At 36.5% G+C, this 13657-nt stretch overlaps 1 non-coding gene across 1 annotated transcript; it reads left to right on the forward strand.

Annotated features, from left to right (window-relative positions):
- The first annotated feature begins 9932 nt into the window (after positions 1-9932).
- Positions 9933-10039, forward strand: LOC115522528. Its single transcript, XR_003971434.1, has one exon. It is a non-coding gene; the product is annotated as a U6 spliceosomal RNA (small nuclear RNA).
- Positions 10040-13657: the final 3618 nt, after the last annotated feature.

The following is a 13657-nucleotide window of genomic DNA, read 5'->3' on the forward strand; positions in this document are numbered from 1 at the left end:
TTTGTCAGTACAAGAATAGCAGGATTCCTGTGTTATTTGTCTTTCGAATGTATATAGCATATTCAGGTTCAAGGATGACTTTGAAATTTTATAAGCTGAAGAACCTGGAAGCACTAGAGTCCACAGAATCTTTAAACTCTAACAATAAACCTTAACTAATTGCTGGACACAATTACAGGTATCTCTCCATAGATAGGCAAGAAGCATTCTTTATAAGCTTTATAAATTTAGAACAATATCTACATCTGTCTTTTTGTATCCTTCACAGCCTACTGCCAACTTATCTTACATTATACATTTAAAAATACTTCAATATGGAAATATTTTTGTCTAGGTAGACAAACAATGATGATGAATTATATGTCAACAATATCTAAAGACCTATTCTCTTATCAGAAAATGCTGATTCCTGGATTTCCCTGTTTTAACAAAAGCCCGCCTTCTCATTCCACTCCTACTACATAGAGCAGTAGTGTGTATGTAATTATCAGAAGACTGAGTTCAGATCTGCACTAAGTAAGTGAAACAATTTTGGAATCTGGTTTTTGCAAATTGACCAGTGTCTTTCTTATCTTCACTTTTGCACTCTCCATGATTCATTGATGCATTTGTTCATTCATTTGGTAGACATCTACAGAGCTTTTATTTAAGGCAGTAAGCTAGGTGCTGTGGAGGGTATTTGTTTTTTTAATGTAAGTGACTCCTCATTGAAAATGTTACATATGTGATTATAACATGATTTAGAATATGCTGAATGTCCCATAAGGTAAATACAAAGTGATAGGAAATTTAGGGAAAGGGGGGATTCCTGGTGAGATTCAGAGATGTAGTTACTGAGATTGGTTTTCAAAAATACATGGACTTTCAATGGGAAGATCTTTGAGGGGGTAGGCATTCGAGAGAGGGAACCTGTTCGAAAGAATGATCACTGTATTCTGTGTTTAAGTTGAAGTCTCCAACAAAGGGCAATAAGAGGGCAAGAATGGAAGAGAAAGCAAGCTGGGTGTGGTTTAAGAATGCCTTGATTGGCAGCCAAGTATCAACCTAATTCTGTGGAAAATAGGAAGACTCTGAAATTTTTTTCAGCTGAGAAACTAGTATTCTTTAGACTTTTTTTTTTTTCCTGGCAAAACATTTAGGATGAATTGTATGGGAAATGGACAGGAAATAGGCCAATTGCAAAGTAATTGTAACAATCCAGTGGGAAGATAATAGGGATTGAAGCTACCAATCTTAGTGACATTTTGGAATTTTAATCTCAAGGCCCAGATCTTTGAGACAAGCAAGTGGAAAAAGTTGATGATGATACATAAATTTCTAATCTGGCCAGTGTGAGGAATAGGAGGGTGAGCAAGCAGCTGGTTTATGGAGAGCATGAGGTGTTTCAGACAAACTAAGTCTGACAGTCTATCCATTATCCTTTCTAGATTACTTACCTAAACGCCAAACTGAAGTGAAAAGAGGGGTCAAGGAGGAGGTGTAGAGACATGACATTCTAGAGATAAGATGTAAAGATCCATGACAAACTCTTCCCCTTTAGATAAGACTTTGCTGTTCTAACACAATCACATACAGACCAATTTCAGATTGTAGCTATTGGTTTTCTTCCTTTTTGTGATACTGTGATTTATAACGAGAAATATATATTTGGTCTTTGTCCCTATTTCTGGCACAGAGCTCCCCAAACCCTTGGAATTTAGGAAGTGTTGAAAGTAATAAAGGTGTCTTCTGTTAAGTTAATGGGTGGCTTTTGAACCCCATCTAAGAATGGGGGCAGGTTGCCAATTAAGTCAACCGTGTGATTAGAAGGTTGGAACTTTCAGTCTCACCCCCAAACCTCCATGGAGGGAAGAAGGGCTGGAGATGGAGTTCAGTCACCAATGCTCAATGACTTAACCAATCATGCCTATGTGATGAAACTTCCATCAAAAAAAGAAAAAAAAAGGACGGGGTTCAGGGTCAGAAATCTTCTGGGTTGGTGAACACATGGATACTGGAAAGAGAAGCATACCCAGAGGACATGGAAGGTCCACACCCAATCCCCATACCTTGCCCTATACATCTCTCCCATCTGGCTGTTCCAAAGTTATATTCTTTTATTGAAAAAAAAAAAGTAAGTAGTAGTAAGTGAAATGTTCCTCTGAGTTCTGTGAGCCACTCTAGCAAATTAATCAAATGCAGGAGGGGGTCATGGGAACCTCTGACTTATAGCCAGTCAGTCACAAGTACAGTAAAAACGTGGACTTGCAAATGGCATCTGAAGTCCAAGAAGGGGGTCTTTGAAATCCCCAAGGTTGTCAGAGGCACAGATGACAACCTGGGCTCTTGACTGGTATCAGAAGTTAGAGGGGCTGTCTTGCAGGACCGAGCCTTCAACCTGTGGATTCTGCTTCTATCCCCTGGGTAGATAATGGCAGAACTATGCTGAGTTCTTGGATGCCCTGGTGTCTGAGAATTGCTTTGTGGTGTCTAGGGAAGCCCCCCACCACACACATTAGAAATGGTCTAGGATGACCAAAAGACTTCCCTAATTAAAAAATGAAATCATCGTTTTATTGCTTCATAAAAAATTAAAAACACTAACTGTTTGTGGAAGATTAGGACACTGAAATGACTGACCTCAATTTTCTTCTTTAATATACTTTTCTTTTGTGCCTAGAAGCACATTCTGTGCATTTGTCCAGAAAATAGGTAGTGCACCTACTGTAAAAGAATGATAGACCCTAGATTTTTTTGGAAGAGATTTTAAGATTATCCGGCTATCTCATCTACCCAGGTCAACAAGTTATTTCCCACCACCTTTCCTCTACCTCTCCAAAATGCAGCCATTCTTCCAGGTTATGTGTTAACACACCTCATCCATGAAGCAGTCTCTCATCTATACTCATATATATGTTTTCTGTTCTTTAAACTCTTTTAGCAATAGATGTATAGCCATTATTGACATTTATTTAATGATGTGCAAGTTTCCCTGTTAGATTCTATCTTTGAGAATGTAGAGTGTCCTTCATTTTCCAAACTGCAAGTACCTTGCACACAGGGAAAGTTTAATAAATAATTGGTGAATTAATGCATGTGCAATCACCTAGTTTACTGAGGACATTCTATATGCCAAGCAGTGTTTTAAGCACTTTGCACATGCTACCTCATCTAAACTTTACCACACCCCTATGAGATAGGCTTTGCTATTTTGCCTAAAGAAAGGTGAGGGTAAATACTCACTTACTGGCCATTTAAGTAGCAGAACTAGGATATGAATCCAGGCAAATTGGCTTCAGAGCCTATGATCGTAGTTACTGTGTATTGTTACTTATAGGTACTACAGTACCCAATTTGCTTCCTGTATACCCTCAGGAAGGCAAAGGGGCACGATAATGTTTAGAGCACTGCCTTTGTAATTATGGATTTTTTTTTGTATAAGTCATAAATGAATTTCTCAGGTTCTTGATATACAATGGATTTTGAGTAGTATTTATTTTACGAAATTTTTGTGAGGATTAAATGAGGCAATGCATATAAAATGCACATAACAAAAATGAGCCTTTGTGATGATGGGGAGGGTATTCCTAAGGTGTGTGACTCTCATCATCTCCTTACAGAACTGGGAGCTATACTGTGGCATCTGCCTGTCTGTGTTTGGTGCTACATTATTTTTCCTAAGAGCAATGATTTCTAGCCATTTGAACTATTCAATAATAGTTGTGAAAATACAGAAAATAGCACTCATTCACTGTAGTGGGAGTATGCAATGGGCCAAAAAGAAAATTAAAAACCTCATAATTTGGGGGCGCCTGGGTGGCTCAGTCAGTCGAGCGTCCGACTTCGGCTCAGGTCGTGATCTCACAGTCCATGAGTTCGAGCCCGCGTCAGGCTGTGTGCTGAGAGCTCAGAGCCTGGAACCTGTTTCAGATTCTGTGTCTCCCTCTCTCTGACCCTCCCCCGTTCATGTTCTGTCTCTCTCGGTCTCAAAAATAAGTAAACATTAAAGAAAAATTTTTAAAAATAAAAAAATAAATTTTAAAAAAGCCTCCTAATTTTATTAACAATATAAATCTCCCTCAAATGTTAAATTGTGGGCATCTCTTAGTGTCTTATTACTGAGTGATCATTAACCCCTTAACGTTGCACTTTACCCAGTGATGCATTTTTCTTCTTCAACCAAACTGTTAGGTCATATGTTGTCTGTAGCACTTGGAATGCATAGTTAAATAATCACATGAGTAGGAAAGAAAGGTCATTTTCCAAACGTATTTTTTGGTTTGTTTATTTTAAAAAGATCTTTTTTCTAGTTCTTGGAGATTTTTCTGGAAAAAAAGAGGTAGTTAATCTCAAAATTATAATGGAGAACAAAATGATACTAACTTCACTGAAGGAGGTGAGATAAAAGTGGTTTAAGAAGAAATGTATGCTGTAACTCTCTTTTATTCCTCAGATAAAAAATGCACCTAATGCTAGTACATGCAGCAGGCAATGACAAGAGAAAATAATTATTTTAGTGCAGTGGATCTTTGTATGCAGAATTCAAGGGCAGGACCTATTCTTATCTTTGGGGGGCCATGGGGGGGGGCTAAAGTATCTGATTTACGGTATCTACTTATCTCCTTAGAAGAATGTCTTGTGTAATGTTGGCAAGCCTTTGCATAGCATATTAATAACTTGAGAGTCAGGATTTGTCAACAGATCTGAGGTTCATATTAGTTTTTCTATAACTTTTTTTTCTCACCTCTTTTGAATTATGGACATGGGAGCAGTGCTTTAAACTATTTGGTGGGCCTGTCACTGTTCGTGGTAGCGTTTGCAATGTATGCTTTGAATTTGAATGTGTATAGATGACAGCTGCAACAAAGTGGCCTGTAAGATATTATTAGTTTCTTTACACAGAATCTACTAGGATATGACATTTTGAAATTTTACAGTATAAAATACAAACTTTCAAAATATTAATTGAAACTCCATGGGAAGTGATGTAGCATATAAGAAGCATAGTGTACTGTTTTGAGTTGCGGTCTTAATAAATCTCACCATGCTAAAATGATGACTGTTGTATTTTGCCTGCATTAAAATCATTTTAGAAGGTAATTGATTTAGCTTATTGTAATACTGCCTGATAATATTTCTTTTGTTTTTCAAGGAAAGAATAAGGTATCATTAAATTATTGTTGCATGGGGAAGTCACGTATTATAAATGTTAGTGAGTACAGAATATAAAATAGACTTGAGGAAAATAAATACACTTGTTCACACAGGAGACTTGCTACAGGTTTCACTGGATTATTTTACTCATTCAAACATGTTTCTACTTGGTAGGCTATAATTACTTTGCAACCCATTTTGGTTACTTTTATTATTTTTATTTTACTAATTGGAAAATATATACAAATAAGTAAAGCATTAAAGGGCCTATTTTCAAAAAGTCACATGATTCTACTTCAGTATTAAATGAGATGTGTTGTTATTGTTTTGAATATTTAAATAATAGAGTATAGCAAAGCTTTTTGTTGGTGTACCTGAAGAGAGAGAATGCCTAGTATTTTATAATTTTAATGTAATTTTTTGAACATTAGAATTTCCATAACCAGAAAATTAAACTATTTTTTTTTAATGTTTATTTATTTTTGGGACAGAGAGAGACAGAGCATGAACGGGGGAGGGGCAGAGAGAGAGGGAGACACAGAATCGGAAACAGGCTCCAGGCTCCGAGCCATCAGCCCAGAGCCTGACGCGGGGCTCGAACTCCCTGACCGCGAGATCGTGACCTGGCTGAAGTCGGACGCTTAACCGACTGCGCCACCCAGGCGCCCCTAAACTGTTTTAAAAACTGAAAGATTCTTGTAACCTATACGTAAGTGTATAATATATAGAAGTATGTAGCTATATGTGCATATATGTATATTTATGTGTATGATATATGTAATTTTATCTATTTTCCAATGATGACTTTTTTAATGACTTAAGACAGAATATTATTTTACTAAATTGAGTATGTTTTTAACTGAGTAGAGTCATCCAATCAGCTAAGCATTTTCCTTCCGTACAGATTCGTAGGAAAAACAACAGCCCTTTGTTTTTTTTCCCAGGCTGAGGTGAATTGGCTGAAGTGGTCAATTCTGAGGGAAGGTAGTTCCTAAAGTCAGATCCCACCTTAATGTCATGTCTACCCTTGTCCCTAATCTTTTAATAATTTTAGCACATGCTTCTCACTTACTTAACCTACTATTTCACCAAATCACCCAGCCGTAATTTGGGGGCCAAGTGCCTTATGAGCTATTGGCAAAGTCTCAATGAGCTGAGCACACACAGTATGTAAATATGTTGGAAAAGATAATGGATGCATTGATGGATGCCTCCCCAGCAAGGAAAATCAGAGGCTGTCCTTCAGCCCAACAAAAGAAAAGAATGGAAAATGGGACAGACCGCTCTGAGCTGGGAAGCTGAGGTGGTCTAGCTGAAGCGAGGAGTGGTGGGTAACAATCCTGCAGGTAGCTAATGGCTCTCTCTCTGCTGTATAGAATCCTAGTATATAAATGTAAGCAGCTTTCCAACTGGAGAGGCTTGGGAAGGCAAAGAAGTAGTCACCCTACTTTTATTGCAACCTGGGTAAAATGAATGCTTTATTTTGAGGGTAGATCAAAACCATTCTCTAACTATCAACATCTGCCTCAATAAAATGATTATATATGCAAGTACCATACTCTGTTTGTTTGTCACGTTGTGGAATGTGTGTGTTGGGTTTTATGAAATTAGGTGAACTTTAAGACTTAAGAAACTAAATACCTTGGCACATGCAGATTTCAGAGCTAATTTATTTGTAACAAATCACACAGTCAATGCCTCAATCAAGAATAAGAGGGAAATGTCCAAAAACTTGTCACTTAAAGCATGTGCAAGGTATAGTAAGCTTTAAGGGGGTTGGACATTTCAGTTGATAAGAAAGGAAGGATGATACAAGCCAAATCAACTTAAGGCAAAAAGCTCAAGTACCAATTAAGATAGGGTCTAATAGAAACTATTTGTCAACTATTAAGTGACTCTATAGACATGGAAAGTCTATTTGCTACGGAGGTTTGTTCATGGTTTTAACTACATTTAAGTAAGAGTTTTAAATACCTTTAGATTTCAGCTCAACAGAACTGTTAGAAGTTAGGAGAAAAAAATTACTATCATTAAATTTCAAAGATTGTCTAGGCCTTTGTTTTTTTATTTCTTCAGTTTTGGCTTTCTTTCTGCTTTAAGATTCTGTTCTTTATAGTAATCATTTTATGTGGGAAATTCTAAATGCAGTCTTTCTTAATTATTTACCCCAATGAATGGAAGCAATGACATCAATAACTGGACACCAAGTAACTAGATTTAAAAAAATCTGAAAATATTTTATTTTGATATATATTGTGATGAACTTAGAAAATCTGCCTGATTTTTATACACATATACTGCATATATACAACAAAAATTTTTGATTGAATACTGTATTTTCTCTCTCTCCCTCTCTCTCTCTCTCTCCATATATATATATATATATATATATATATATATATATATATGATTATATATAACTAGCTGACCATGAAAATTGTAAACCCCCCCCAGACACACACACACAAAAAAACATGTTGATCCTGACCGTTAAGCCCTTGACTCGAACCAGCTATCCCAGCTTTTAATACATCTCCTTGCCTTGCTACACACATGGTCTTAATGAAAGCATTTACTTGAGTCTCAGTTTCCTCATTCACAGAAATGGAGTGAAAAATGTCTATCTTGTTGATCTTGCTATGGGGAGCAAATGAAATAAAGTATGTTACTCTATTTTAACAAATAGATTAATTAAAACCCAATGGGCTACAGAGAAATGAGCTTGACCCACATCTTTGAAAAAAATCCTAAAACGGAATAGAAAGAAAGTAGAGTTTACTTCTAGGAAATAAGATGTATCTAATCTCATTTTTCCTTGTTTCACGGAATTCTTTTGTTTCTTGGTCAGGAAAATGTAAAAAATAATACTATATACAAGCTTAAGGACATTTGAGAGAAACTCTTTGACCTCTTGTGAACGAGTTTTATAAATACAGAGTGAATTCAAGAAAAAAGAAATATAATTCAAATTTGCAGAACATCTTTATCTGTGGGAGTCACAGTGCTTGGTGTTATCCTACATCATCTTATTTAGTTCTCCCTACCTTGATACCAGCCTCTGAGGAGCAGTATAACATGGGTGGATGGAAGTACATGCTCTGGAACTAGAATAACTGGTTTAAATTCCAGCTTCTTCACTGTCAAGCTGTGGGATCTCAAATAAGTCATTTAACTTCAATGTGCCTTGGTTTTGTCACCTGAGGCACATAGAGGTTATAAATAAAATAGCGTATACCTTTATAGGGTTATCTAGAAGATTAAGTGAATAAATACCTGTAACACCCCTTAGAATACTTCTTGGCACGTGGATAGCAATTAATAAAAATAATTGCTAGCATTTTTTGTAGCGCAAAGGTCACATGTTAACTCAGAACATGGCATCTCATTAAGACATTTGCCCAAGGTTCCATAGCAATTGAAAAATGGAACAATGATTCAGGTTTATCCGAATAACACCCACAGCTATTATGGCTCCAACAGTTTATCCTTTAAACACCTCTGTTCTGAGCTCATATGGACTGCTGGAGGCTACCCACAGAACAGGTGATGGAGCAGGTTTATATCACAGCCCTGGGACCAACTAAAAATGCAGTGTTTGGTATTTCTGTGCTAAAAATGACTTCCAGCTCCTCACCACTGGAAACTTCTCACTGATCATGATTTTATTCAATCCTGGCCTTCTACCATATTCTCTAATATTTCCTTTATTCTCTCTCTTCTCTAGTCTTACTCTTCCTCCTCTCTTCTATGGGATCCCTCACCTTTACATTCCTGATCACTTCTTATGCAAAGTGGTTTTGCTTTTACCTTGTTTATCCTTTTTCAGGCCATGTTTTCAGGACTTTATCTGCCACTTTGAAGTAGTTAACTAAATATTTATTTATACAAAAACAAAAACAGTTTCTTATGTTAGAGAAACTTTGGTACCAATTGTTAAGATGTCTTTCTGTTTATTCATCTGACCATTTTGCTTCCCTTCTTTAAAAACCTGGAGTTTTTTTGTTACCTCCAGGATAAAATTTTAAGTCCTTTGTATGGCTTTAAAGACCCTTTGTAATCTGTACCTTAGCTATTTTTCTACCATGACCTTCATTATTGTTTTTAAAAAGTGAAAAATAAAAGTGAAGACAAAATTTTTAAAAACCACTCATAGTATCTACCATTCAAAGATAAGCCATGCTACTTTTTCAATGTCTAGTCTTAGAATGATATCTTATGTATATAGCTACATGGAATTTTATTTTACAAAAATTTAAACTTTCTATACTTTCTTATAACCTGTTTTTTAAGAAGTAAGCAATAAATTATTGGCTAATATCAATAAATATTCATCTATAATATCCTTAAGTGCTGAAAAGAATGTTGATAGAGACCCCCAACATTAATTTTATCAATCTACTTAACTAAATATTTAGTTTTTCCCAGTTTTTGATACTATAAAAAGAATGTTATTAATATTCTTACAGCCAAGTCATTGCAGAGCTCTATAATATTTAGTATGAATTTACAGGTGTGGAACTGGTGTGGAATTGGTTGGAATTGGTGGATCTGTATATAGCTATAAAAACTGTGTATCACTCAATCCCTATAAGGTATATAGGGTAGGGCTATATGTTATCAAGTTGTAAATATTTGTTATATTTTTTAGCAAAAATTATATCTCATGGCTATACCCAATGTTGCATAACATTTTCCTAGCACCTAGCACATTTAGGTCTTTATTCATATATATTTAAATATTTCATTTTAAGCTGATGAAAAATGTTCTTATTTATAGCACTTAAGAAATCCAATGATCAGTAATCACTTTGGTGGCACGTATACTAAAATTGGAACAATACAGAGAAGACTAGCATGGCCCCTGTGCAAGGATGGCACTCAAATTTGTGAAGTGTTCCATATTGAAAGAAAGAAAGAAAGAAAGAAAGAAAGAAAGAAAGAAAGAATCCATCTTTGTCAGTGTCAAAATTAATTAGAATTCTGTATGTGTGTGTGTATGTGAGATAAGTTAAAAATAGAATTTTTTAAATGTTACACCTTGTTTTTTTGCTGAAATTAATTTTAGATAGAATAAGTAATGAAATACTAAGAAACATATAGCATTCTCATTAGAAGCCATGATCAAAAGGTCTTTGGTCATTGATGTTAATTATAACTTAAGAGTTGGTGATGGCCACATAATCATTAGGTGCTGGTACATTCAGTGGCTGGAGTCATAACTTGGAAATAATATTCTGTAGATCCTTAGAGAGCCAGTTCATCAAATGGAAGTATATTATATAGCTAGGTAGAAGATAGTACTTTGGGCCCTGCAAATTATCTCATCCTGACCTCCCTTGGATGCCTGTATGTACTGGGACTGGTTGACAAGACTAGGTGATCCACAGTCTAGGGTGGTCTGTTTGCCCTCCAGGGTGGAAGCTCTGGAATAGTGTATCTCTCTGAGAGAGTTGATATGTTGGGAGTTGTGATGGTGGCCACCCTGTTAGGAAGATCCAGGGCAATCGGGTCGTATTTAGAGTGTGTGTTTAGAGTAGTCATTCTATTGGTGTTCAGACCCATCCTCCTTCTAAGCGTCAGTGTCCAGAGTAGCCTGCATGTTATTGTGGCCAGTGCATCAGTCTCAGAAAATGTGCATGAGGTTTTTCAAGGGAGGCAGAGCAAGCTTTCAGTGCCTCTAGTGCTTAGTACATCCCAGCCATCAAAAAGTCAGGGTATCACCCATATCTTTTCTTTATTCCCAAACCTCCTTCTAGGTTGATATAAAGACCAATTTCCAGTTATGAATGAAGCTGTTATCTAGGGGAAGATACTAGAAATGGGCTCATATCCCCTTTCCTGTTTTCAGTACGGGGGCGGGAAGTGTGATTCCACCCAGCACTCCTACTAGGCTGAGTAAGAGTCCTGAAAATGCCATAAACAAAGTATTTTTAATACTTTAATTATACTGCTAATACAGCACTTTAGATTATATTTGATAGACTTCAGACTCTTTAATATGGCTTATAAGAACTTGCATTATGTGGCCCTGTTTTAGAGTGGGTTCCCCAGAAGTAGACACTGAAATGATTTCAGCACCATGAAGGAAGCACTGGTAGAGAAGTGGAAAATGAGATGCAGAAGAGAAGTCAGCCAACAGGGGTATCTTGTCACAGCAGTTACCACTGAAGATAACTAAAGCTTAGTCCACTGAGGGAAAATCTGGGATCATTATAAAACATGTACTGCAGAATTATCCCACCAGAGGAACAGGTATTATTATATTCCACCTCTCATCAGTGTTTGGTTGAGAGCAGCTAAAGGTGGGGAGGGGGCACTTAATTTCCCAGCACTTTTGTCTGCTTCAGGGGCAGGCAAAGTAGCTTCAGTACTATTTGTCTAAGACCTAAAGGGATGTGGGCAGCTCTCATGGTATCTGCTGTAGGTCCCTTCTTACGTCCCTCACCTCACTTTCTTCTTATGCCACATGCTCTAAGAATTCTTACCTGCTTGCTTGCTTTCATTATTCAGGTTATTTACAGAGTACATACCTGAGCAGAGCACTGGCTAGGTACTAGAGATACAAGGGAACAAGATAGAAGTGGTCTGTGCCTTCAAGGGCATGACACTCTCCCTTCTTTTTAAAACACTGTTTCTTTCCTCCCTTACCTAATAAACTTGTTTACAAATGACTGTTTACCTGTCTTCGCTCCCCAACAAAAAATGAAGGCTGCTGGATTCATCTGCTGGATTCCCAGCCCATGCCAAAGAGCTTGGCATGGAGTGTGTGTTCAGTATATTTCAGTTGACCATGTTGTGCTATAGATTAAATACAAGGATTGGCTTGGCTAGAGTAGGAGCCACTTGAGGGCACTCATTGTACCTTGTTCAGCTTTATATCTCTGGAACCTGGCACATTTCTGGCACATGGTAAACATTCCATATTTTTTAACAGAGTTGAATTAAGTTGAATCAAACCAAATTATTCTTCAGAATACATTCACCCAGATATACCAGTAACTTGAAATGAAGTTTCATAAAGAATTATTGAAAGAATTAGAAATATTTCCTATGAAAATGGTAAGACTTGAGAAGGACATATACTTGTCTTCAAATATCAGAGAGACTGATAAAGAAGAGAGACATTGGGCTTGTTGTGTCTGTCCCAAAATAAAAACAGATTTTAGCACTGAATTAGAGAGAACTATCAGACTTACTACATTACTGTCATGAGTAATGTAATGTCCATGATTGGAGATACCCAAGCAAAGTCTGGGGATGTGGTAGACAAAATTTAACAATGATATGTAGAGTCGATGTAACTGCCTGACAGCTGAGATTATATGGTTTTTCTAGATAATTACAAAGTAATATATTTCTTCAGTCTTTTATAATTTTACAAAGGGTGTTGTAGAGGAAAAGTATCTCTATCTTTCTAACAAGAAAGTTGGGTTGCTTTGTACTTTACAAGTGGCTTTCATGTAATTCTTGCAGAGATACTTTGAATAGGTAGACCAAGTATTATTTCCATTTTACCTGAAAGAAGATAGATGCTATACAGATTCATTTATTTGTCAAAGGTCACACTTGTAGTAATTGATGTAAATAGAACTTGAGCCCCTGTCTTTGTGCCTTCTTCTTCCCCAGAGCTGTCTATCACACCATGCCACTTCTGTTATGACTGAGATGAGAAAGGAAAGTCACAGCCTCCTTTTCAAATACTAATGCAGATCTTCCCTCGTAGAAGGATTTTGATAAGCTCTCTGCAATTTATAGTTAGCATGAGTTTAAGTAGTATGATTGAGAGCAATGGACAAAGAAAAACAAGATCCGCTTAAGAACATAGGGCTCTGGTACCCAATGTTGCTATTTGCCTCACAGAATCTGACTTTTTCCTGGGAAGGAATTATAATGATGCTTTTATGTTCCTGCCCAGGAAATGTTTATAAATCATAATGTACCATTTGCAAGTGATGTTACCTTATGAATATTAAAAGATTAGGAAATGACATTGGCTTTTGTTGAAAACCTTGAGTGACCCTGTAAGCAGACACAATAAATGATTGCTTTTATTGCAGTGCCCTCTAAATATTATTAAAACTCTTTATAGTAGGCAATAAATAATGGCAAACGAATGCTTGATTTATAGCAATTACAGTACAGATGAGTTGGATTCATGTGCTGCACTGTAATGAAGATAATAGCTCAAAACACATGAAGAAACAGTCACTCAGTGAAATATGAGCTGATTTGCATGATCCATGTCCCTTGAGTAACCTGTAATTGGCTATTATGAAATGGACTAAGAATGATTTAGTCTGCAAATAAGAGAAGTGATACCAAATTACCATATAATCTGTGTGGATATCTTTTATTTTCAACACCAAACTATTTTCGTGGCGCATAGGATCTGTGCTCCCATATCTAACATGTATGAGTATTCAACAGCTCAGGACCATTCTTCTCTAACTCCTGTGAAAATGTTTTCTTTGACAGTTGCTATCACTTCAACTTTATTCATAGGGAATGTACAAAATTGCTTTAT

Source organism: Lynx canadensis, chromosome C1, assembly GCF_007474595.2.
Source record: "Lynx canadensis isolate LIC74 chromosome C1, mLynCan4.pri.v2, whole genome shotgun sequence".
In the NCBI taxonomy this organism is placed as follows: Eukaryota; Metazoa; Chordata; class Mammalia; order Carnivora; family Felidae; genus Lynx; species Lynx canadensis.